Here is a 25446-nt window from a genome sequence, read left to right as displayed (position 1 = left end):
CTTTAACCACTGCGACTTGCTGTTACCAATATTTTCGGTTATTGGCAATATTTCAGCAATATTCAAAGAAAAGTGATAACAATTTCTAAAGATAGTTATCGCCTTTCTTTGCATTTTAAAACCTTTTTTAGCTGTAATTACAACTTTACTACCCTTTAAAATATTTTTCAGTGGGAATCGGCAACTACTAGCATTTGACAAATTTTTTTCGGGGATAATTGGTGATATCTCTCAATGATTCCGATTTCCCGTATTTTTATGAAGGGAATATGGCCTAAGTCTAGGTATTTATCGTGTTCTCGTGTTGTGTGTATTGATATTTTTCTACCGGATCACCTGTCGCGAATTGGATGTAAACCTTTGGATTGCTGCATTTGGCCCGTTGGCCGGAGGTTGTACACCTCCGACTAAAATGAATTCATGCTTTATTGGGTTCTCTTTAATGTGTGGAGTGAGATACAATTTTGAATTTGCGCTCCTTAAGCATCCAACATCGCAAATGTAAAAGGATGGATTGCATTAAAAATAAAATCTTATGTTCAGACCAACTCCACTGTAAATAACTACTCTCAGTAAATACGCTTTCATTCAATCCATCCGCCGCTAACATACAGTATATGCAACGGATATTACATGAACGCCACCACAGAAAACAAAAATTCAGTTCCTCAAAAATTTCACACTATATTCAAAGACATTTTTCACCGCGAAGTAAAATTTATGATGTATATCATAATTACACATTATTCAAATACTAATCGAAAGCTCTGAAAAACTTCAGTGACAATAAATCATTATTTTATGCTATTTTATTGTGCATTCTTAAACCAAGGCCACACGTGGTTACCGTAACCGGTCGCGGAATATCCTTTATTAAAACTTTTTCCTCTTACAGTAAGTATAGTGATGAGTTCTAAATCACCTATATGAGTTCTATATTCGGGCAATTTTTTCAGGAATTTTAATTTCAGCTTCAAATTTCAACTTTTTCCATATAATGTGGTAAACTTATGCTTTTATATAAATAGGCTGACCACATTTTTCTCGAGAAAAAAAAGGAAATTACAGGAAATCGCCAATAGTTGTTAAAAAATTTACACAAATAAAATTGTCAATATTATTGCCGAAAAATTGGCAATTGTGGGAAATGAACCAGGAAGAAAAAAGTTTGCGGGAAAAAAAATCCCTATTCATTGTACTTCTGAAATATGCAAACTAATGCTCTAAAATATGATAATATGCCTCAAATTCTGAAAATCATGAAAAATGTCTTAACCCTTTATATCCTGACGGTACTTTAGAGCAGTGGTGCGTAAACCGCGGATCGCGACTTCCCGGGGGGTCACGTCAATGAACTTGGAGGGTCGCGAGAGATTCTCCAAAATAAAAACTTCCAAACAAGAAATTCATTTTTACTTCAAAATCTGTCAAACCTAAACAATGCCTTTACTCATCCGAAATAATTACCATGTGTCATACAATGTAATTTCATCGAATAATCAATATATCGGCTTCGTCATAACAGAATCATGAATGTGCAATGCTATTGAATGAAAACTGAATACTAATGAATGTGATAAGTGCTACTCTATGGAAGTTATTTTCTTAAAATGATTTGTAATGTGTGTTCCTATAGGAATGCACATTCGCGTTTTAGTCACGACTTAGAAAGCAAAACAAGGTATCCAAACAGCTGATAAAAAAAGGAGGAAAATTTGTACATTCGTGCTTCTGGCATACGACGGACGATATCAAGTTAGTATTTTCACGGGATGACTTAGAGAGAATCACCCGATTTCAAAATTGTTTATTTCTTGAAAATCTAAAACCCAGAATAGAATGATAAATAATGTGTGAATATACGGGGAAAGGTGTCTACGTTTTATGAACAATTTTGTTAATGGTCGATTTCACGTGTAGAATCATTTTGAAATCGGTCACCCTGTATACGAAAATCAAGCACCTCGCTGCAATTCCATCTTGCATAAGGGACACATCAAGGTACATCAAAAAACAAAGTAAATATTTATATGATATCAAAGAAAATTGAATATCTTTGGAAGTTATTATCGCCTAATAAAAATCGAAGCAAGTGTTCAGAAAGCGAATAGCATATTTATTAGCAAAAAATCGGAAGGTCCCGGGAAACCGGGACAGATGGTCAACCTATGCATATGGTCAGCCAATCAAGGGGTCACCGATAAAATTTTTGGTCAAAAGAGGATCGCGCTTCAAAAAGTTTACGCACCACTGCTTTGGACGACTAGGTTCTAGATAATTTGTACTAAGAAAAAAAATCGTCGACGAATAAGACAAATACCAGTTGCTGGTATTTGCTTTATTCATCAACGATTTTTTGCTATTGTAAACAAATACACGCACATACACATTGCACAAATACTGGACAATAACACACGAAAAGGAATACAAAAGGGAAAAAAAACATACACTTATAACGAATATACACTATGTGGTCCCAAGGGACACTAAGTCATTCCATTAAGACAAAAGACATTGCATTACATTTTTTAGCCGCCAAGTACGCAGTATAATTATAGAAAAACATATAAGAAATTTAAGACATGAGATGTATAACAGTTCAATGTAAAATGACAATCCATATTTGGTGAAATTTAAACAAGATGATGCGAGTATGTTCTGGGTACAACAATAATACACATAAAAATATAGTTTTAAGCAGTGAACATGTCATCATAATTTTGACTGCTTTTTGCATATATGTAAACTTCATATTTGGGGTTAGTATTATTATCAGCTGGTTTTTTCGACTGAAAGGAATTCATAAATTTAGGAACAGTAAATGAGAAACACTTTTGAAAGAGATGTTTTTTGTTTTCGGCACTTTAAAATCATGTTTGAATCTCGCTGCTGTTCTATTTGTTTTTCTCTGAAGCCAATTTTTATTTTTCGTCGCAAAGTTTATCGTTCGGTAAATATATAATTTTCTGATGTCTAGTGTGTGACAGTTGATTTTTCTATCGTTTCCAGTATAGGCTTGTGTTAGTATATTTCTTACCTTCTAATATGTGTTACTTAGTTTCATGATATTGCAATGGTATGCTCCACCCTACGCACACAAACTGAAAGTTGTAATTGAGAGAACCCACGCGTAAAAGACATCTTTCAAAAAATCCTCCCCCATCAAATACTCGAACTTGTACAAAATAGCTGTGTAAAATCGAATTTTTTTTGTTATTTTATCGCAATGAATATTCCATTTCAAGTCATCCTCTATTGTTACCCATAAGTATTCGTATTTTGACACTTTTGAATTCCTAGGCAGGTGCAGTTTTGTTGTGCTTGAGGATGACAGATATGAATTTTAATGGGGATTTCTCTGTGTCGGAGTTTAAGCCTCTCGTTTTAGTAATCTGCTATTTGGTCTTTTGCACGTTCAATTTAAGTTTGTTTGCAATCATCCACTGATTAATACGTCTCAGATCATCCTCCGTCTTTGTTATTAAAGTTGTTATGTCGACATCCTCTATGTACAGAGCTGTGTCATCGGCAAATGCAATAATTGACCATTTAATTTCAGTTTACAGAAGTCGTTTATGTAAATGAGAAATAATGTGGGACAAAAACAGATCCCTGGGGGCCTCTTTTTGAACCTGGAGATAATTACTCATTTTCCGATTTATAACTACTACCTGTTGTCTGTCAAAGTAATCTTTTAACCATTCCAATATTCGTCCTCGTATACCAGCTCTATGTAATTTTTCCGTTAATTCAGTCAAATCCACATTATCAAAAGCCTGTTTTAGGTCTAAATAAACAAAAATTGTTATTGTAGCCGGTATTTAAATAGTGACAGATTTTGATTATAGCCTTTCAGTGTTTTTATTTTTTTGAAAACCGAATTGATTCGGGACCAAATAATTGTTATGGTTCAAAAACCTATTAATTGTTGATTTATAATTTTTTCGATTATTTTAGAGAAAACTGGAAGAACCAATTATTGAGAGGTTTTTTTTTTGAGTATTATTAGCCAAAATCATCTTCCGTAGATAATTTGTTTTGAACTAATTGTTTCAAAAAAACTTTTTTTTTGTCTTTATTTAGAACTAAACTGACCTACCAAATAATTTACATGATAACTATTTATTATTATCATTACATTTATACTTTTATTTTAATTTATGTCATTTTCTTCGTATTCTACTTCTTATAATGTCTGATATAAAGAGGTAAAATTGTGTAAAAATGTCTGAAAATCCATGAAAAACGCTCTATCGCATAAAAATAGCGAAATGTGCAAAATCATAAAAAAATATGCTAAGTCACAGAAATTCTAGTCCTACTTTGATTAATTATTCCGTAAAATAAAACGTAAATTAAAACGTAATTATTCCAATAGGTCATCTACAATTCAAGTCCATCTCCATAAAGAAAAAAAATTACATAACCTCAGACCTTAATTTAAAAATTTGTAAATTCCTCAATGAATGACTCAATTGAAATTGAGTCATTCATTTTGAATGGCGTCATCATAATACGGAAGTCCTACTAGTCTGTAGATGAAAGATCAAGTCTCTCGGAAACATTAAAGAGACTATTTATTCCTCTGGGTATATAATTAAATTGCATTAGGATGGGCATTTTTAGAATAAAGGAAGTTTAGCAATACCTGTTTTACCCTTAAATACATAGCTTTATATATGTACAAAGGGTTCTTAAAACATTCATCACTGCAGCCAGTTTCAAGATGAATATTCGGAATCGCCTTTGCACATAAGGTAGGACCATTTTTTTTTTTTTTTTTGCGTTTTGAATTTCCTAATAGATGGCCCAATTAAAACGACAAGTCTTTGTTTGTTGTAGGCATGTGAGGTTGTGATTTCCATAATTTGTTAAAATGTTGTGTTTGCATTTCCTCTTTTTTTTTTAATTTGCCACCCGAATTATTTTTCTTATTATATTTTTAATCACAAAGAAGATGGGTGTACATTTGGAAAGTAGTATTACTTTAATGCATTTATTTTATCGTGATTTTTGAAGCTTTGCACGTCTTCTTTAGGGCCCTGAAAAAGCAGTAAAATTCGAAATAGACTTTTTTTTAATAATTTTTACGGCTCCCAAATACTTCCCATTAACTGTGAAAAAAATTTATCAACTTTTGAAGAAGAAAATTGAGCATTTCAGGGTTAAAACTCAGGTGTTCGAAATTTCACCCATTGAGTTACCTTGTTACGTTTGCGGAAAGTTTGTTTAGCGGCATTTCTTTCAAAAGAAAATCATTTGAGCAGTGTCGTGTGATGAGAATGTCAAAGAAGATTCGAGTTCGAACCCTACCGACGCTATAGTGGTGGTCGGATGAAGTTGGTTTTCTGTGGTTCCCAACTTGGAAGTGCGAATACGAGCCGATCTTCCTGTTAAAAGTCTCGCCACAGAGAGCATCAGGCTTACGATGGTACAATTATTAACTGGTAACACTTCTACTACTACTACAAGTAAATCATACATGCACCTCGTCCACATTCCTCTGCAGAATTTCAAACGGATTGGTACATCTTTGAATTTATTTATTTACAATAAACCAGAAGGCTCGAAATGCAGTTACACTGGAAAATGTGCGTGTACTACGTATTGTGAACCTCACGTGAAGTTTGTTACTGTGTAATGCTTGTTATGTAGTGCTGCCATCTGGCATCAATTTTTCCAACTATGAGTAAGTGCAATCATTGAATAATTGTACAGTTGTAATCCTTGTTGGTCTCTGTAGCGAGACTTTTAAAACGGGAGATAGCTTCGCATTCGCGCCTCTAAGTTGGAAACCGCAGAAAATCAACTTCAGCCGCCCTGTCAGCACCACTGTGGTGGCGGCGGAGTTATTACACCTCACTAGAAAATCCCTACACTTCACTAAAAATTTGAAATATAGATGGCAGCACTAAAATCCACGGACAACACTATATACGCACTCAGACTGTCAGGTACACACACGCAACTCGAGCACAATTCAATCGGAAGGAAATAGCAAGTGTCGATAAACCGGAGTTGCGCCCGGTTTGAAATCAAGCACTCGGTTGTTAATCTAAAGTGTTTTCTGAAGGTTAGTAACTCTAAATATCACTGAAGGGGGGTCGTCGTGCTCCCCTCAAAGGTTGAGTTTGCGTACGCTCTTTGATGGCGAGTATAAATTCAAAGGTTGCATAGGAAAGTCCTTCATCCTGGAATAACTAACTCTTGAACCATTGATCCTAGAAGCGTACTTCCCATTGGAAAAAGTACCCAAATAACGTGTAGAACTGAGATACGTCGTTCATTTTGCAAGGGTTGTATAGTTATTGAAATATATATATTTTATTTGGTCACCCTCTCCTAATAAGCCCATTTGGGAGGTTGCTGCCCCCGTCTTTCTTAAGCCCAGAAAACATTCCATGTTTTTAAGTGGGATATTTGTTGAGATATTTGAATCCGAAAATCGCTGAAAATGAGAAAAAGAACAGCTTAAGAACTGCGATAAGCTTGTCCACAAGTTTGTGTGAATAATTTTTTTTTTTTCATTTTAAGCTATTTTTGAATTCAAATATCTAAACGAATATCGCACTTGAAAACATGGAACGTTTCTTGTTGGGCTCAGGAGAGACAGAGAAATGACTTTTCTAATTGTTTCTTTAGGACAGAGTGACCATATAAAAAGGTAATTTTTTTTTTATATAACTGCACAAGCCCTCGCACAAGAATCACGTCTTTGTGTTCTACACGTTATTCGGATACTTTTTCTAATTGAACGTATACTTCTAGGATCAACGGTTCGCGAGTAATTCCAGGATAAAGGGACATTTCTATGTGCTTTGTATATTCTAGCCGGTTTTTCTTTTATTAATTTTTCTAACTAGCTCGGAGGATTAGAAAAATCGGTATTTTTTTAACAGGTTAAAGTTCCAGCAAAACATTTCGAATTTTTATCGATTTCTCTCAGAGAGGAAGTACAAACATTAGACTGCTACAGATGCTCGCCTGAACGTGGTTGATCGTGTTGTTGCAGACGTCCTTAAACGGTTTCACTAATTCATGAACCGCATAATATATGCCAGGGTTTTTGAACCGGTGAGAGGATCACAAGAGCGCCACGAAAAATTATAAAAGAAATAAACAAAATGATTTTTCAAACAAGTCTAAACTCATCGAAATACAAAGAAGAAAATATTCCGCAAAATAAAAAAATGAAAAACCGTCAAGCTCAAATATCTAATAAAGTTTTGTTCGTGGAATTTTAATTACAAAGAATAATAAATTGTTTGCATGTGTCAATATTTAAATCATTAAAACAGCATTTTTTAAAGGTGAGGTTTTCTTTTAGGTTTAAGGGATAAGGTTTTTTCATAAACGGAATTATTTCACAGATGATGTCGGCATTGTCAAATATTTTCATCCAAACGCTGATATCATTAGATATGCCTAAAGACAACGCGCATGCGCAAAATTATAAACTCACTCTTTAAAAGGATAATGTCAAACGGTCTTCACTTGAAAAAAATATCCCCTCTGATCAAAAAGCTTCAGAAACGGGGTGAGTATTGTCACGTACCAGGAATGAATGATCATCTCATTATTGGTCATAGTTGATGGATTGAACTCTTCGATGCTGTCGCAACGCGTAATAAATTCATTTTTTTCTTCGCTACGTGTCAAAAGCTAAGCATAATATAAGAAATTTCTGATGTAACGAGAAGAATATATAACATTCTGTTTTCCTCGTTTGTTTATCACGAGGAGAAAGACGAAAGAATGCTTTCAACGGAAGTGCCGTTCGTTAAGAGCCACATAAATCGAGCTGTGCTTTTGCCTATCGAATTCGATAAAATAAAAGAAACACACGCACAAAAAGAAGTTTGTTCCCCTCTTCTTCCATTAAAAACACTTATCGTACTCAGAAAACGTCTCTTCTTTCACGTGCACCGAAGAACAGATACGTACATATGCAGAAGCGCATACGAAAGTCCTTGTATTGCGTAATATAGGAAAGGTCACTCTGAAAGAGCGAAAGCAAAAAAAAGTAAGGAAATAAAGGGGGCAACACGTGAGACTGAATGGTCAGTTCGGCTCAATCGCCCGTTGCCTTTCTTTTTACATTTTCAACAATTCCTTAGATCAGAAATGCACGATCTTGACCAGATATGCAGTATTTCTGCCGCTCGCGGGCCAGAAACTTGTGCATATAGAATTATAGATGATGACCGTATGGCCCGCATTTTGCTGGACGTTCCTGTGATTTTGGAGATATGGACCTCTTTTAATAAAAAATTATACAAATTTCCAGCAATTTTAACTATAGTTGACAACTTTGGCTTTAGCAATTTTTTGGCTGTAATTGGTAACTTCACTTAAATTTGACAAATCTTTCAGATGCAAATGGCAACTGCTCTTGCGCTTGACAAATGTTTCGGTAGTGACTGCCAACGACTTGCGTTTGATAAATGTTTTGACTAACTGACAACTTTAGAGTTGCTTTTGATAATTCTTTTGGATTTAAATGACCACTTTACTTGCCATTTTGCATTTCACACTTTTTTCGGCTGTAGCTGGCTACTTCTCAATTGTTCAAATTGCAATTACTTGCATTTACTTGTAAATGACTTACAATTTTTTAATGATGTCCCGTATCTTTATGAAGGAAATACAGCCAGCCTACGTATTTGTCCAGATGTGTATATTGATCGTTTTTACTAGCAGAACAACTTTCGCTGGCCGGATAGAACCCCTTGCCGGACCGGAGGCTGTGCACCTTCTGCCTTAGATGATCTCAAACCGTAGAAATTATTTGATCACGTAATAAAGGGAACTCTCTCTAGAGGTGGAGCTATCATTAAAAAAGGATGATTGGATATGAACATTGTTTGATTGAAACTCTTTTAGCTCATACTATTTGTAACGTGGTAGGGCCGCAGGCATATGGAGCTCGTGCCTCCTCCCCCCCCCCACCCCCGAAAACAATCGAAAACTGACAATGTTTTTTTAATATTATTGTGAAAAAATGAAAAATACTTTTTTAATACTATCATGTGTGTTCTCGCAATTGGCTTTTTGCTGCTTTAACACACAATAAAAACAATTCTCTAAATTTTTTTATTTAATGTCTGTTGAATTAAAATGCTTTTTGAATTTTATTTACTCAAAATATTTCTCTTGAAGAAATTCCTTGTAAATCTCAAAGATTTTGTGCCTCCTTCAAATGCCAATACGCCCTTGTAACATAAAAGCGGTAAATTAATTGTACGAGGTAATACTTCGTTTTAATTTTATATGAAGAAAACAGATCTGAGAGATCCCAGGTGTTTGGTTGCCATTGTCAGCAATGAAATTGGTATAGGCACCTAAAATTTCCCATATCTAACTACTAAACTGGCGACTGAGGACAGCAAGAAGTTTTTGGAATTTGTGCTTGCATGTTTACTAACATACGAAAGGAAAAAATCAGGAAAATTAGAAATAAAAACGAAAATAACAACAAATGCTCTTCTCCTAATAATTTTGGTTGGTGCTTAAATGTGTTTTTCTACGATTTTTCAGGCCTTTATCTAAGCTTTTCAGTGGTATCGAGTGATGCCATATTTACTTCGTCGTGGTTTTCTTAATTGCAATAAAGACTGGTTGCGTCCTTTTATTGTGTTTTTTCTAATTGTAACGAAAACTGATAACATTTTTGAATACCAACGAGATAAGGTACAATAATTTTATTGTAATTTTTCTAAACTTACTAAAACGTGAGTGAAAAAATGGTCGTCACATTCACCCCATCTAATTAAAAATTATCCTAATTCGCATTCAAAAGCAACATACGTTATCATTCGCCCCTGTATGTTCTCCAAACTTGTAACTTCTGTTTTCTCGATGTTACGGCCATGGAAAGATCTACGTAACATGCAAACCACAAATAGATAAAATCCTCCGGAATCAAAATTCCCCCCGCTTAAAGGATAATGGTTTTTCCCGCTAAAATGATAATTTCAACGACTTTTGACCACTTAATACAAATACAACGCCACAACAGGCAAAATGCCCAGCGAGGTGGCTGAGAAAAAGATGCCCATAAAAATATGGATGTCATATATTTCAAAAATACAGCAACCCAATTAAAAATGCAATTAACAAAAATTATAAACAATATATATACACATGATAAAATATTATACAATGCCCATAAAGAATACTTATGGTTGTCTTATTCTAAGAATGGATAGCTTCTCGATTTACCCCAACATGTTTATCGTATTTCTTTTTAAACGTGTCAATTGTGTTACAATTTACTACCTCCGGGGGTAAGCTATTCCATATCTTAACAACCCTATTAGAAAAAACTCCCTGCGACACCATAACCCTCGATACTGGTGCCCCCTTGTAAAATCAGTTGATTGGCGGTGTACTAAAAGTTCATGGTCCATCCTATCCATCCCATTGAAAATTTTGAACACTTCGATCATATCTCCTCGACACCTGCGTTCATCCAATGTAAACATATTCAAAAAATGAAGTCTCTCTTAAAAACTCAAGCCCCGTGTGCCAATAAGGACACGCGTAGCTTTTCTCTGCACCCCTTCAACCAAGTCTATGTCCCTCTGTAGGCATGGTCCCCAAAACCTTACAGCATACTCCAGTCCAGGACGAACTAAGCCTCGAAAAAGCGGAAAAATGACTTTAGGAGAACGCGAAGAGACCCTTTTGAAAATGAGACCAAGCATTCTATTCGATTTTTTGATCACCGCTGAACAATGTTCAGAAAACCTAAGCCGCTCGTCAATGAGAATTCCCAAATCGATGACCCTAGTTGCATCCGGGATAGTGACACCATTCAACTCGTAAGACAACCGTGGGTTGTTCGAACCAAAATGAGCAACCATGCACTTATCAACGCTAAAGGTCATGCTCCGTTCATTTCTCACGTGACGAAGGCTTTGGGTAAGGGCAAAAATGTAGAGGTTGTTTACCTTGATTTCCAGAAGGCATTTGATCGTGTCCAACATGGTAAACTCTTGAAGCGTTTACACGAGATTGGAATTGGGGGCAACTTGCTAAATTTGATAGAATCGTTGTTAAGAGATAAGTCGCAACGAGTTATGGTGAACGGGGAATTCTCTGGTTGGACAGACGTCACAAGTGGAGTTCCTCAGGGAAGTGTCCTTGGCCCTATACTTTTTTCACTTTTTATCGATAAACTCGATCAGGTTATCGATGGGATTACTAGTAAATTCGCAGATGATGTGAAGCTAATGGGGGTAATCGGGAATCAAAACGATAGGGGAGTTGCTCCAGACCAACTTAAACAGGATTGCAGCATGGGCAAATGAATGGATACGTAATAATACATAATCAAATATTATGTTTCACACGTCAGCTGTTAATATACATCAACCACTGTACACATAAATTTTTATATTTAATCAAACATTAAGAATTAATGGAAAATATGTTACTACGTTAAGAAAAATATGTTTGAAAGTAGATACCGTTGTTCAACTATTCAAGTTGTCTTCGTGTTGAACCAATAGAGGACGCTAACTTTCCTAACGAAAAGTAAAAATCATTTATTATGGTCATTGTGATTAAATACAATTTAATTTCATTTTTTGATGTATGATTTATTCTAGGAGCTTTTCTGATATTGATCGTTTTTTTATCAGTTTTCAACATGCAAACTATTTTAACATTGTAAAATGTCATTTGGTTCCCCCACATAATCAGATACTATCAAACTACTGAACGGCGTATTCTGCTAAAAATATTTTAAAACTCTCAGGAAAATCAATGACCATATGAAATAATGATTGATGAAGAAATAAAAAAAACAATTCTATGGCGTATTCATATGGTATTAAAAGGATTACAGAGAGGGTTCACGGATATCCATGGTGTTGAATGATTTTTAACTAATTATCATGAGCTCAGTTTGGTAGCAAATGAGAGAAATTTGAAATGTATTATATTCATATATGCAGGGTGATTATAAAAAAAACTATCCCGACATATGGGCCCCTAACTATCATACCATTCACAGAAACTGAATGAAATTTTGGCATAAGGTATTTTGATGTATGCGCTCAAGAATAATATGGAAAACAACAGTGTCACTCTAACAGTTACGGTTACAGTGAGAAAATTTCGAAAATATCAAATGGCAACACCAAGCTTTTTGTATTGGAATGTGATCTCCATTGTGAAAACCCCTAAATAGCGTTCGAACGGCAACTGTAGCATGAAAATCACCGGCGGTAGATAGGCTAAAAGTGAGGACAACCAATAAGGACAGAGAAGCAGCATAAAATAAAGCATTTTATTGTGTTTCACAAATTTTCCACATGACCTTGTGGAGGACTAATCAGGCTGGGATCTCAGCCGAAGAAACGACGGTGTGACGAATGAAACGAACATTAATGCTCTGGTTCACGGCAAAGTCCTTTTTACTTTCTCCTTGCCTAGCTCCGGGTACTTTCGTGTTACAGGTGCCATTCCAACGCTATTTAGGGTTTTTCACAATGGAGATCACATTCCAATACAAAAAGCTTGGTGTTGCCATCTGATATTTTCGAAATTTTCTCACCGTGACCGTAACTGTTAGAGTGACACTGTTGTTTTCCATATCATTCTTGAGCGCATACCTCAAAATACCTTATGCCAAAATTCCATTCAGTTTCTGTGAATGGTATGATAGTTAGGGGCCCATATGTCGGGATAGTTTTTTTATAATCACCCCGTATATACAAGGTGTACGTTACTAAAGTTGAGCTTTCAGAGGTTTCTAAAGCCGTAGCAATTCATCAGAAAGTTGTGAAATTAGTGAAACGCCTTAATGGATGGTGAAAAAATTGCGACAAAAAAATCAGTTTCGACCTTCACCACTACCACTATTTTACCGTACATGCACCTCGTACATATTCCTCTACGAAATTTATAACGAATTGTAATAACGTTTCCAAAATTTCAGAATTTTCTATTGGGTTGTAGAATTCTCAGAACACGTTAACTTCAATTATAGACACCCTGTATCTATTGATAAAACAAATAAATAATTATGTAACCAACAGGTTCATCGTGTGAATTGTTCGTTCGAATCAATACCCATTAAATGGCTACGCAATTTCAGACTTTCGAGCGTTGAGATTTTCGAAGGAAATAATACGCTAAGTTCGAAAAATAAGACTCCGAACTTCGCAAAAGTAAGCAATGCGGTTTGTTAACGTGTGGCCAAAACTGGCGGAAAAGATCTACCAAGTCAGCTCCCAAAAAAGCAAAAATTTGAAAGCACTTTGCTCCTGAAAAGCTGAAATGCGGAAATTTATAACAGGCAACCACAGTTACGTTAGAAAACCAAAAAGAAGGAGCATACCCATATTATACCCGAAATATAATGTTAGCTTAGTTTGAGCTGAATGTCGTTAAACATTGCGACATTGCTTTAAACATACAAACTTGATATTCTATAGTTCGAATCAGCTAGCATATGCATTTCTCCAAATGTTTCTTCTTTGAAAGACTGATAATGTCTGAATTAAAACGAATAATGAGAGCTCATGATGCTATCTATGTCACCGAATAGCATTCATATCGTACCCATTTCGACGCATTACCGAGTGTTATTGAATGTAAACCCTATTTCAAAACACCGAGAGTATGTGTGTACTCGTCAACGCGGACCAACAGAAGTGATGGGAAATGTTTTACGAAGTGTCAGAACTATTTCAGAGAGATAAAATATGTTTATTCAGTACTTAGGGCTTGGGAAAACATATTCTGAGATAACATCTAGATGACACCCGGGTCGGTGACCGTTATGAAATACAGAATATGTATATAAACTTATTGTACTACGTACATAAAATACACTGTGTATATACACTCAACGAAGATCATGGAATCCTTTTACCGTCGCTTCCTGAGAGAGACAAGTCGACTGTTATGTTGGGGATCGAAGTTTTTTATATTAAAAACGAAGTGCAACAGAAAGCAATCTCGAGATCGAAGGGAAGCACTTTCAGCTTTTCTCTATTTTTACGGCGTCACCTTGTTCCGGGTATCCTTTAGTGCATTTTATGAGATACATCTTGCTTGAGTGCATCTAACATAAGATCGAGACTTGACACCAATACCATGCTGACGACGAGTCTAGTTCAACAAGACTTCTTTTAATAATTATTAATCGGAATTTTGATACCGACTACACAATTATATTATTATGGTCTCGATTTATTCCGAGTAGAACCAAATTTATATTTGTGTTTAACAAGTTTTTAAATCATATGCTCGATATTTGTTCGAATTATTGTCATCAAAAGGAATCATAAGTTATTATAGAAAGATTTCAATCTCGAAGTTCTTTGAAGCGCCTACCTAGTTATCACGGTATTAGTAATAGGTATTAATAGGTTTTGATAGGATTTTTTTCTGTTCTTTCTAAATATGTACTTAGTTTGGTTGTAGGTCTTGCAGAAAATTTATAAATTTGGGTGTTTTTTCGGATTTGATGTTTTTTTTCCCATAATCGATTATCCACCATAACTCGAAAACGGTTTGGAGAGGACACGGCTGGTAGGGTGTTTCATGTTCTACCCATCACCCCCCCCCCCAACACAAGAAACCCCATAGGATCTTACGTTATACCCGCAGCCTCTACCGTCTGCCTGGACCATTCCATCACTCCTCAGGAGAGCGATATTGCCCACGTTGGTAAACATATATAATATGTTTAATATGCAAATAATATACTGCTGTATATTATGTGCGTTGTAGAGACACTAATGAAATAGTTTTCGAATCTTGAATATATAACTGCACTTTTAAATAAATTCTCCAAAATATTGACGAAATTCCTCATTTGAAGGTTTTTTGTCACGGCCATTTTTCTTGTACAATATTTTCAGCGTATTAATCACCCTATAAAATTGTGCGTATTCTTAAAGTTTTCTCGAGAAAGCGAGTCTCTTAATATCTCAACACGAACTAATTGAGTTGCATCTTTGGTGTCTCAGCCAACTCTCACACACATGACTAAGGAAGATGTAAGTAAAAGCAAGTGAAAAAAGGGACAGCGAAAAGATTAATTTAGTCTTGGGCTAATGATGTAACGAAAATGTGTCCTTCAAGTTCTTTGCGCAACCTCTGGACGACGGAACACGTGAAACATCTTCCCCTGAAAATTCTTATATTTCTTTCTCTTCCTTTCTGAATATTTTATTTCGCTTTTCCCTCTCTCTTTCGTTATTATTTTCCCCTCTCCTTCAATAGTTTGATTCTTTCCCCCCCCCCCTTACTTTTTTTATTATACTTAATTATTATTATTTTTTTCGACGTCCATTTGATGGCATGTTTTCATTTCATACGATCTCAATTTTTTCAGTTCACACTTCAACGGATGAACATCTGATGCAAGTCCTGTTCGTGTTTCTTGTCAAATTATTTTTATGTGTGCCTGCTGATACCCCTTATGAAGTGGATGTCACGTACCCAAGAATATGCGCAGTGACGTCATTATGATGGCCGTAGATTTTTTTTTAAGGGAAAACATTGCCGAGTGAACAGACTTTTCAGTATTTTAATATTGAACTTCCTCCATTGAAGGAACGGCTGATATGGGATTTTTATGAAAAGCACACCATAAACTAACGGACAACGCCTTTCCGATTTATGCTGTTCTTTTCCAACGTTTCTCCAATTTTTGAATTCTAATATCTCTGTGAATATTGCACTTATAAACGTAGACTTTTTTGTTGTGAGACTCAAAAATAAACAGGGAAACAACTTTCTCATTTGGTTTTTGAGCACAGAGTGTCCGTATAAAAAGTTAGTTTTTGTATTTTAGTAACTATACAATCCCTTGTGCAACACGAAGGATGTATCTGAGTTCTCCAGTAAAATGTGACAAGGGGAATTATGTAATCACCCTGTATATGCATATAATAGAAAAATTCCTTTGGTACCCGTCGACGTGTTGCCACGAGTTCTGTAACGATCTACTGACGTGTACTTACGCATCAGTGTATCACCTATCGGCGAAGGAGTGCAAGCAAATTATCATATAGAGACAATTAAAAAAATCAGCGAAGACACCCTACATAAGATGGATACATATTCCTCTCCGTTTACAGTAAACGTTAAAAGATATAGAGCTAACACACACATGATGTGTGTGAAGGATTCGTTCTCGTGAAAGAGAGATGATCTATAAGGAGATCAGGTTAAAAGGTCGTTGGTGAGAGATAACCCCTGAGAGTCCTTAGTATCGGATATCTCTTGTGTGTGTTACAGCAGATCTTTCCTTCCCAAAAAATAATGATTACAAATGTCGTTTCTTTTCTATCTCCTTTTATTTCCATGATAAGATATAAGCTATATAAGAAGAATGACTATAAAAAAAATAATCCGACGTGTATATATCGGAGTAATTGTTTATATGCTGCCCCAAGCATGATGTTTTCAGCAGCTCGGAAGATTAAGAGTTCACGTCTCTTGTCATTTTATTGATCAATCCTCTCCTTAATCCTACATCTTTTCGCTGATGTTCTCGAATAGAATGATATTTCGATATAACGGTTATTATTATTACCTAAAAATGAAAGGGTTTTAGACAATATACAATAAAATATACAATCTTCTTCAGTCCGCGGGCCAGTATTTCTGTCACTCGAACGAGAGATGCACGGGGTGGTTATATAAATAAACTAACACTACTCAAGCGTATGTAGCACCCATTTTGATGAAACTTGGTATATAAAACATATGGACCGTATGGGATAAGACCTTGGTACATAGGATATATGGACCAAGTTATAAATAGCTCAATTTTTTACCACCAGGGGAAGAAATGGAGCTTTTTATCACAGTTACCTTTTTCCCATGGTCCTAATAACGTCCAAGTTTCAATGAAATACGTTCACTACAACGGGCGCTCATAGATCGCAGTAGTGTCAGTATAATCAAAATGGCACTACTCAGCTTATCCTATATACCAAGTTCCAAAAATTACTGCATCAGCATGGGCGCTACATACATGACGCCTGAGTATTGTCAGTTTATTTATAGCCCCGCTGTATATAGAGTGACCACGTCATGTAGGCACCGGAACCTGGGTGCTGACGATATTCGATCCCCCACCCAATAAACTTTGTGAGGGGGCTGAGCGCCGCCCCCTTTACTTCATGGATGCAACGCACAATTCCGCTTGCTTTGTATGGGCTGAAGTCCCATATATACGGGACGAATGGCTATTTTCAGCCTCTTCAGCGTTTTCTTTGTGTCGGCGCCTCTGCACCACATGACCTAGATTTTACGAGATATTCCTGTAATTTTTTATCGTCCCAACATTTTTATAAAAAAAAATGTCCCGCTTTTTTCTCTATATTCAACAAAGCTTAGTTGAATTTTTGAAATCAAGAATTAAGATAATTTTCATGGCATAATTTTTTCATGGGTATGACGCTTTCATAATTAATTATAGTCAAATAAATACATTCATCTCATATATTTGTCCAGCATATTGATATAGGCTTTTTTTTTTGAATGAATATAATAAATTTTTTTTCACTTTCAGTCAAAATTTATGGTCATCATTCTCTATGAGTGGCAATTTTTCAACAATTTTGGCGAAAAATGGCAACTTTACTTGCCTTTCACAAGTTTGTTTATTTATTTTATTTTTCCTTTAAATAGAAACTTTATTTGCGTTTGACAAATTGTTTGGCTGCAATTAGTAATTTCAATTGCCTATACAACAATATCCCTAATTTTTATACATAGAAGAGATATAATAAATGGAGGAATCAGAGGCCGTTCACAAGTATTACGTCATCATCGATGGAGGGGAGGAGGTTTCCGATTTGCTGACTTTTGATGACAAGGGAAAGGAAGGGGGTCAAAAATGGCTAAAAATTTGCTTACGTAATACTTGAACGGCCCCCTATTTAATGTATTGTGTGTATTGATACTTCCCAACCGGAACAACTTTAGCCGGCCGGATAGAACCCCTTGACAGGCACATTTGGCCCGCGGGCCGGCGTTCGTGCACCCTGATATACAAGATATGATCGGCAGTGTATTTATTGCGGGTTGACTTTTTCTTTACAATATTTGTATGTGTTACAGTCAATAGAGATCGGTGTTTTTTCTCGGCCAATTAATTAAGTTGCTAAGCCTTTTGGCCAAATTCAGGAATACTATATTAGAAAACCTGCTAGTTTGGTCTTTCATCGGCTAATCCAGTAATTCCCAATTCAGGGTACCTGTGGCCCACGGCAAAAATTTAAGCATTCTTTCTATATATAAAAAATAATGCTAAGTGTAGAAAAAAATTAATGTAAATAAACTACTTCAAAGAAAAATATTGACTGAATTATCACCCAAAAGCACCACTGCAACGTCGGTAAACTGCAAAATTAATATAATTATAATTTTTGTGTGACAAAAAATTGTACTTGTAGTGACATCTTCGATCAGAATATGAAACATTATTTTAGTTTTTTTGCAGTCCAATTGATGGCATTGCTATCTCATCACATTTGGAAGTACTGGATAGAATGTTCTATTGTTCAAGAACATTCTTGCTGTTAGATGACTCGTGGCTGCAGTTTCTCTGCTATGAATAGCGGTCTATGGCAGACACCACATAAAATTTCTATAGGTCCAGGACTAAAAGGGGGGGGGGGGTCCATGGCACCAGGGGCAGTCTTAGGGCTGTGCGACCGGTGCAATTGCACCCTAGTCAGGTATATTGGGTTCAGCTATCCATTTTAGTCAAATGATTTGTACGTTACATCGAGTTGATGGGGAGAACGACGCAAATGATTCGATACTTGCGAGCACAAGAGGGGGCGCTGCTGTAAATCTTTGCTAATTTTTTCCGACACAGTCCTGCCTATTTTGAGGTAACGGAAGTAAGTTGCTTTGCGTCAGGCCGGGGTTGTGAGCGGTTCTATCTATCTATCTACGGAGCCGTGACACCACATTTGGAAATCACCACAGGGAAAAAAACGGGGGGAGCGAACGCCAAATTTTCATCTTGCGCGTCACTTTGTCAAAGACCGTCCCTGCATACCAGAAACGAAGATTTACGGGGGGGGGGGGATACTCCACAGCTGAAAGTATTAATCACTTCACAATTTTGCTCTAACATTGAATAAACCGTAGAAAATTTTTCTGTGGTTGAGCAACATCCTGCACCAGCAGCGTTTTCCTAAATTAAACCGATTGGGCTCACACGACAGCTCAATTATTGTTTGTGTCAGTATTCGGCTGGAAATGAGAGAGAAAATGATTTAAAAATTAAGTGATCTGTAAATGCTTGGTTTTGCGAAAGTCGGCACATTGCACTTGGAAACGTGATTTTTTTTGGTTTTTTTGTTAGGCCTGGGGGCAACGGGGCAACGACTTCTTAATTGGGTTTTTGAAGACACGGTATATAAAAATATAGATTTTTTTTTAATTTTATGACACCGAAATTTCACTCCCAAAGCTGGTACAAGATGATGATTTCTGAACACATTTCGAGCATTTCTTTCAAATTAGAACGGTACCTCTAAGACAAACGGTCAACAAAAAGTCTGAATTATTATTTACAGGTATATAAGCAATGAAAGATGCCCTTGTTTGTGGTTAAATATTTATATTTCACCTTTAGGCGCATATATCCCTGTCCAAAATAGCATTATCTTCTTTAAAAACCATCAGAAAAATTCCTGATGAGATTACTGAAAATGCTCAAACATCCCGAAAGTAATTTTCCTCGTAATATCTTAGTTTTTACATAGGCATTTATTATTAATCTGAAATATGTGAGCTCATTAACATATTTATTGCAGTCCACTTTAAGGAAGAGTTTTAGCTCAATGTTTCCTCAGCACTAACACTATTTTTCCAATTTTTTCCCAAAATAATGAGCGACGTAAATCTTGGGTGAGGGGGTTTTCAACTACCTTTAGACATGGTGGAAACTGTGCTGTGTTTTCTTTTTGTAGAAATATCATTTATAATATTATTTAACCATTGATTTATTTCAAATTTCGTTCAAGTTGTTTGTCCATAGGACTGTATCAGCAGCAGTTGACTTTAGAAGTATACTTTCAGTTACAAATATTTTTCAAATGACATGTTGTCTCATGAAATTTCATGATTTATTTAAGGGATCGTATACATAAAAAAATTAAGAAATCAACCTTGTACACAGTCCCCGTGTGCTAAAAACCGAATTAGTTTTTCCCCTGTATGTCCTTCTATACTAAGGCGAACAAAAAAAAATTCCTCTTTTCTAAGTAGAATATTCACTGAGATATTTCAATTCAAAAAATTTGGAGGGAAAAACGCATAAAGCCGGGTTTTCCTAGGAACAGGTTTCTACAGCGTGCGCAGCGTGAAAACGCTGATTGGTCAAAAAACCTGAATTTCAGGTTTTTAACCAGTGTTTTTAATCAGTGTTTTCACGCTGCACACGGCGCAAAAGTTCTACTCCTAGGAAAACCCGGCTTTAATGAGAAAAAGAAGCGTCGTCCGTTAGTTTATGCTGTTTATCCTGAACTTTTCTCCACGTTTTTAATATTATTTAGGAGTTGACTATACAGGGGTTGTATTGCATAATTCGTTAACTGTATTCGTATGCATTTTCACGTTGGCTAAGGCCTTATGGAAGAGCTGTACAGTTTTTCGTGACATGTTTGAATTTTTCAATTGAAGCCATTTGTTTTGTCTGTCATGTGTGGAATGTACTTTGTGATTTGTTTAAAAACAAATTTAAAACGTGCCTCTAAGATCTTTGATTCGAAAGTTAATGGTGTATGAGGACTTGACCATTTTGAGCGGCAGTGCAGGAAGCACCAACCCCCCCCCCCAATATGTCACATCGTTTTTAATGAAGAGGTATTTTCTTCCGATTTTCAGGTGGTGCAAAGTCAGAGGTATAAGAAATAGAGACTTTTAAGGAGGCGAGATATCTCGTCAATGACGCTTAAATGGTCAAGAGCCTGTGTAACTATGAAAACTGCTCATTCTGTGCATTTCTTAAATTTATTTTCGTGATCTGTGTCATGTAATATTTATTTAAAAACGCCCTCTTATAACTACTTGTTACTTAATTGGAAACCAGGATTTTGATTTCGCCGAACCGTGAAAGCGGCATTTAGCGCAGTGGAGGATGGATAATGAATATTACAGGAACCAAGTTGATGAGAGAACGATTTTCGTCTTAATCTCGAAAATGTTAGCTAAATTTATCTCGGCTCGAATGAGTATAAGAAAGAAAAAATCTTCTCAAACTTCTCTATCTCGTCGTGGAATGACGTGGGTAATGAATAAGACGTTGCTCGAATGAATCTCTCTGTCTCTCTACACCAAGAAGTTATTGCTCTTCACATCAGGCGATGGCGCGGGGGTTAGCTGCCACGAATTGTGGAAAAGTCTTGGAGAAATGAATTAGCTTAACTATCCGCATGAAAAACTCGGATGAGGGGCGTAAATTACTCCCTAACGGTAAATTAATCCAGAAATTCCTTCAGTATTTGATTTTTCGGAATTAATTTCCGCGTGGAAAGATAAACATTCCTGGCAGACCCGTTTCTCGTCCATCTTACGTAATTAAGTCGGAATATCGCGCAGCTCCTCGACTGTACGCATCAATTAGTATCCGATGAAACGATCCTGACGCATTTTTGTGCTGTTGCGATCATGTTACTCTAGTATATGATTTTTTTTCTCCCCGAGTAACCCGTTCCACCGCCCCTTCTCATAATCATTGAGGTTTTTTTATAATTTATTTTGATTTATAGAAATGATAGTCAACTTCTGAGAAACCAAATACTTGTCAAGTAAATCAAGAAATTCAATTCGGTGCTTCAATAAGGTGTTTATCGATCGGGGTTTTGTAAAATCGTGAAGTTCCTCGGGTGTTCTACGAGAAACATTTACGAATAACACTTGGGAAAGTTTTTAGTATTAGTTACGATTGTAGTTGTGGGGGGGGGGGGTGCTCTGTAAGCATGAATATTATTTCAAGAGTTTTCTAGAACGTAGATGATTTCATAATCGTCTGATTCCTCAGAACTTGGATATTACTTTAAAGGTTTCCTTAAATGCGGATATTATGTCAATGATTTTACAGAAGACGGGTGATACTATTAAAAGGGTTTTTCTGAAGCGCGGACATTATTGAAATGATTTTTTAGAACTTCCTAAAAGTTCCTTCTTCCCTGAGAGCAAAAAGAGAAACGCTAAATTAGTATCTAGAGAGAAATAATGTAAAAAAATACGCAGTTGAGTCAATTGCGGGGTCAAATGAAGCAAAAAAACTGGCACCATATTCGAGATTAATGTTGAAATCTTCGAGACTTATTGTCGCTTTTCTGAAATCGCTTCTAAAATATAACAAGCGAAGCGATACGACTTATGGAATGAAGGGTTTCCATCCCAGGTTAAGTTTCTGAGTCCATTTAGTTAAAAAATATCATTTAAATTTTCTTTTTACATTCAGTTCATGACGCTCATTGCCGTTGCACTAAGTTTCGACGAAAATTTGTATTTAGGGAGTAAATGATGTCACTGAATTAGCTCAATGATGAGTGGCGATTCGTCAACGTTTCCAAATATCGAGTGTTGGTTTTAGCGATTAGAGGTATGCGGCAAGTGCGGTTGCATCAGATCCGCACTGATTTATTTATTCATCATTCCAACAACCGAAACAAAATCCAGTTATAGTTGGAGAGAGTAAAAAAAGAGATAAACAAGTGCAAAAAACAAGAAACAGATAATAAAAAAAATAAACAAAGATCAAAATAGGTATAAAGTAAATGAAAACAAATATACATTACTCTCATATGTACTAAAAAATTTAAATAGTTTAAACCGTCAAATAAAGTTGATTTCAAAATGCAATAAGAAAAGTAAATAAAAAAATAAATGCACACAAAATTAAAAAAAAATATATAAAGTTGAAAATAAAAAGGTGATTTCTAAAATTCTCCAAAGGGAAATAAAAAATATCTAGATGCCCCCCTGTTCGAATATTATACAGATGACTTAATCGATGAATTGGATCAAAATGACATAAATTTGTTCTTAGTTGCGAATAAATTATAAAATCTCGTTCGATACATTGGAACATTAATATTCCTGTAAAATTTGTATATAATCAATCTTGTTATGAAATAACTTATGGGAAAATGATATCAATAAAAAATCTTTATTATCGCTTAGACTAACAACATGAAATAACGAGCGTAAAAACGTACCAGTAAGAATATCATGATTAACACCGAACTTTTTGAAAAACAGATACTTGAGAAATTTATATTGAACAGGCTTCAATATTTTTGTTTGGTAATCATGAACTGTGGGTTCCAAATAATGCATGCATATTCAAGTTTGGATCGAATAAGGGAGTTAAACAGCACAGTTAGAACTTTAGTATCTCCAAAATCTCTGGTCATTCTCATAATGTAGCCAAGTTTTTTGTAAGAACTAAAAACAATATCATTTATGTGTTTTGAGAAAGTAAAATCCGAAGAATATAAGACACCAAGATCAGTCGTTGATTCTGTGCTTGACAAAGCAATATTATTTACATGGTATGAATGAGTTATAGGCGAAACTTTGTGATTTAAGTGATTACAAAACATTTATCAATATTCAAATACAAATAATTTCGATCCCATCATGCAGACAGAAGATTTATATATTGTTGTAGTCTATTGCACGATTCAACATTATCAATAATTCTGAAAATCTTTAAATCATCGACGAACATCAGACACTTTTCAAAGATTTCAGCTAGATCATTGATGAAAATTAAAAAGCATAACGGTCCTGAAATCGATCCCTGAGGGGCCGGCCCAAAAAATGTTACATTAACACTTTTGCTTAATGCGGAAGAACATAGCGTCTGGAACATACATGAAGGATACATAGCAAATTCTGCCTTGGAGATAACTACTGAACCAATTCACAAGTTTAAAATGAAAGCCAAATGTTCTTAATTTTTCAGATAAAATAGCATTATGAATTTTATCTAATGCCTTAGCAAAATCAGTATAGATGACATCCAATTTCTACCAATTGATTCAATTATGTTAAGGTTCATCAAATTGGTCACAGTAAATCTTTTGGGCATGAAACTATGTTGATTTACTGATATGAGTTTGCTAATTTGATCATATATTCTCGCATGTATAACAGATAAGAAAATTTTTGAAAAACAATAAATAATTTCCGCCGGTCCGTTCGTTAGACAAGCCTTATCCCCATTCTTATAAATTGGAATTATTTTGGATTTCTTCCATTCATGAGGAAAAATTCTAGACTTTATAGACAAATTAAAAATGATCAATAAAGGATACGCAAAAAAGTCCCCACACAAGCTTTAACAATATATACAGAAATTCCATCAAGACCTAAAGACTTTGTATTCTTGAGGTCATTGATACATGGCTTAATTTCACCAGCCGTAATATTATTCACACTTACTGTGTGATTATTACGCTTACTTTCAATTGCACATCCAGTAGTCGATTTAATGTCGACGTTATCAAGATTATTGGTAGAGAAAATAGATTCAAAATAGTCTGCGAGCCCCAAATCAAACAGAGGTCCCTCCCCAAATTATTGAAGGTTCGCTCCGATTCTTAAACTATTTCTTTCATTAACGCTGAATTAACGTAGGGAGCTAGAAATATATCTTTTATTAGGTTTTAATTTTCACATTAGTTTTGGAATTATGTTTCAGCAATCCAAGAAAAAAAATTTCAGTTCTGAATTTTCATCAATTCGAAATTTTCATTAGTTTTTGTGGTTAGTTTCGACTTAGTTTGCTTGCTAATTTGCATGTAGTTTCGGTGCTAATTTACATTTCACTGTCATGCTAATTTAAATTTAAAACTGTGCCGTGGGTCACTCGAGTGATCTGATGTCGGAGTCACAGTTATTTGAGAATGTGCCATGGGTCACTCAGGTGATCTGGAAATGTTCTGGGGCCACTAAAGTGATCTGGTATTGCGCACGTTAGCTCATTTTTACAAAATTAGGGTTGAGGTCACCGGCCACATTAGATGACTTGTGGTGAGCATGTATGCTCTGCATTATAAAATCCGCATCAGATAAATTCTAGTAATTAAGATGAGGGAAAAAACATTAGACATAGAATTAATTGGAGATTGAATTAACAACCTTGAAAGGAAAAGGTAGAAGCGTGTGCGCCCTAAATGATAAATTCCTATTCCTGATTGAACACCTTCCACCGAGGTCATGTTGTTTGGACGAGGAAAAACCTCGACCATCGATTTATTAATCATTGCCCAAAAAACGGTTTGTGTCGCATTTAAGCAGCGTGAACAGCTCCAAGCAAAATTGTTTGTCGTTAAAAGATTCAAGAAAAGATTAACAACTTCTCAATTATAACGACTCTTAATGAGAGTGACTTGTTGCGACTAGTTTCATCTTGTTTCTGTTTTCTTGACTCCA

The 25446-nt window shown here is 35.5% G+C and overlaps 1 protein-coding gene across 3 annotated transcripts in view; it reads left to right on the top strand.

Moving 5' to 3' along the window:
* Positions 1-25446, top strand: part of LOC149064493 (uncharacterized) — a 136503-nt gene that overhangs the window by 40004 nt on the left and 71053 nt on the right. Inside the window, exon 2 of one of the 3 annotated variants that reach the window (XM_089254588.1) lies at positions 17546-17630. The exons of the other annotated variants lie outside the window; for them this stretch is intronic. The gene's annotated coding sequence lies outside the window, so the exon portion shown is untranslated. The remainder of the gene's footprint in view (positions 1-17545; positions 17631-25446) is intronic. 3 annotated transcript variants of the gene reach the window in all.

This window comes from Pholcus phalangioides, unplaced genomic scaffold (genome assembly GCF_987345545.1).
Source record: "Pholcus phalangioides strain wild (caught in Gottingen) unplaced genomic scaffold, Ppha-v1.0 ptg000042l_1, whole genome shotgun sequence".
Taxonomy (NCBI): Eukaryota; Metazoa; Arthropoda; class Arachnida; order Araneae; family Pholcidae; genus Pholcus; species Pholcus phalangioides.
This window is presented reverse-complemented; position numbering and strand designations above follow the sequence as displayed.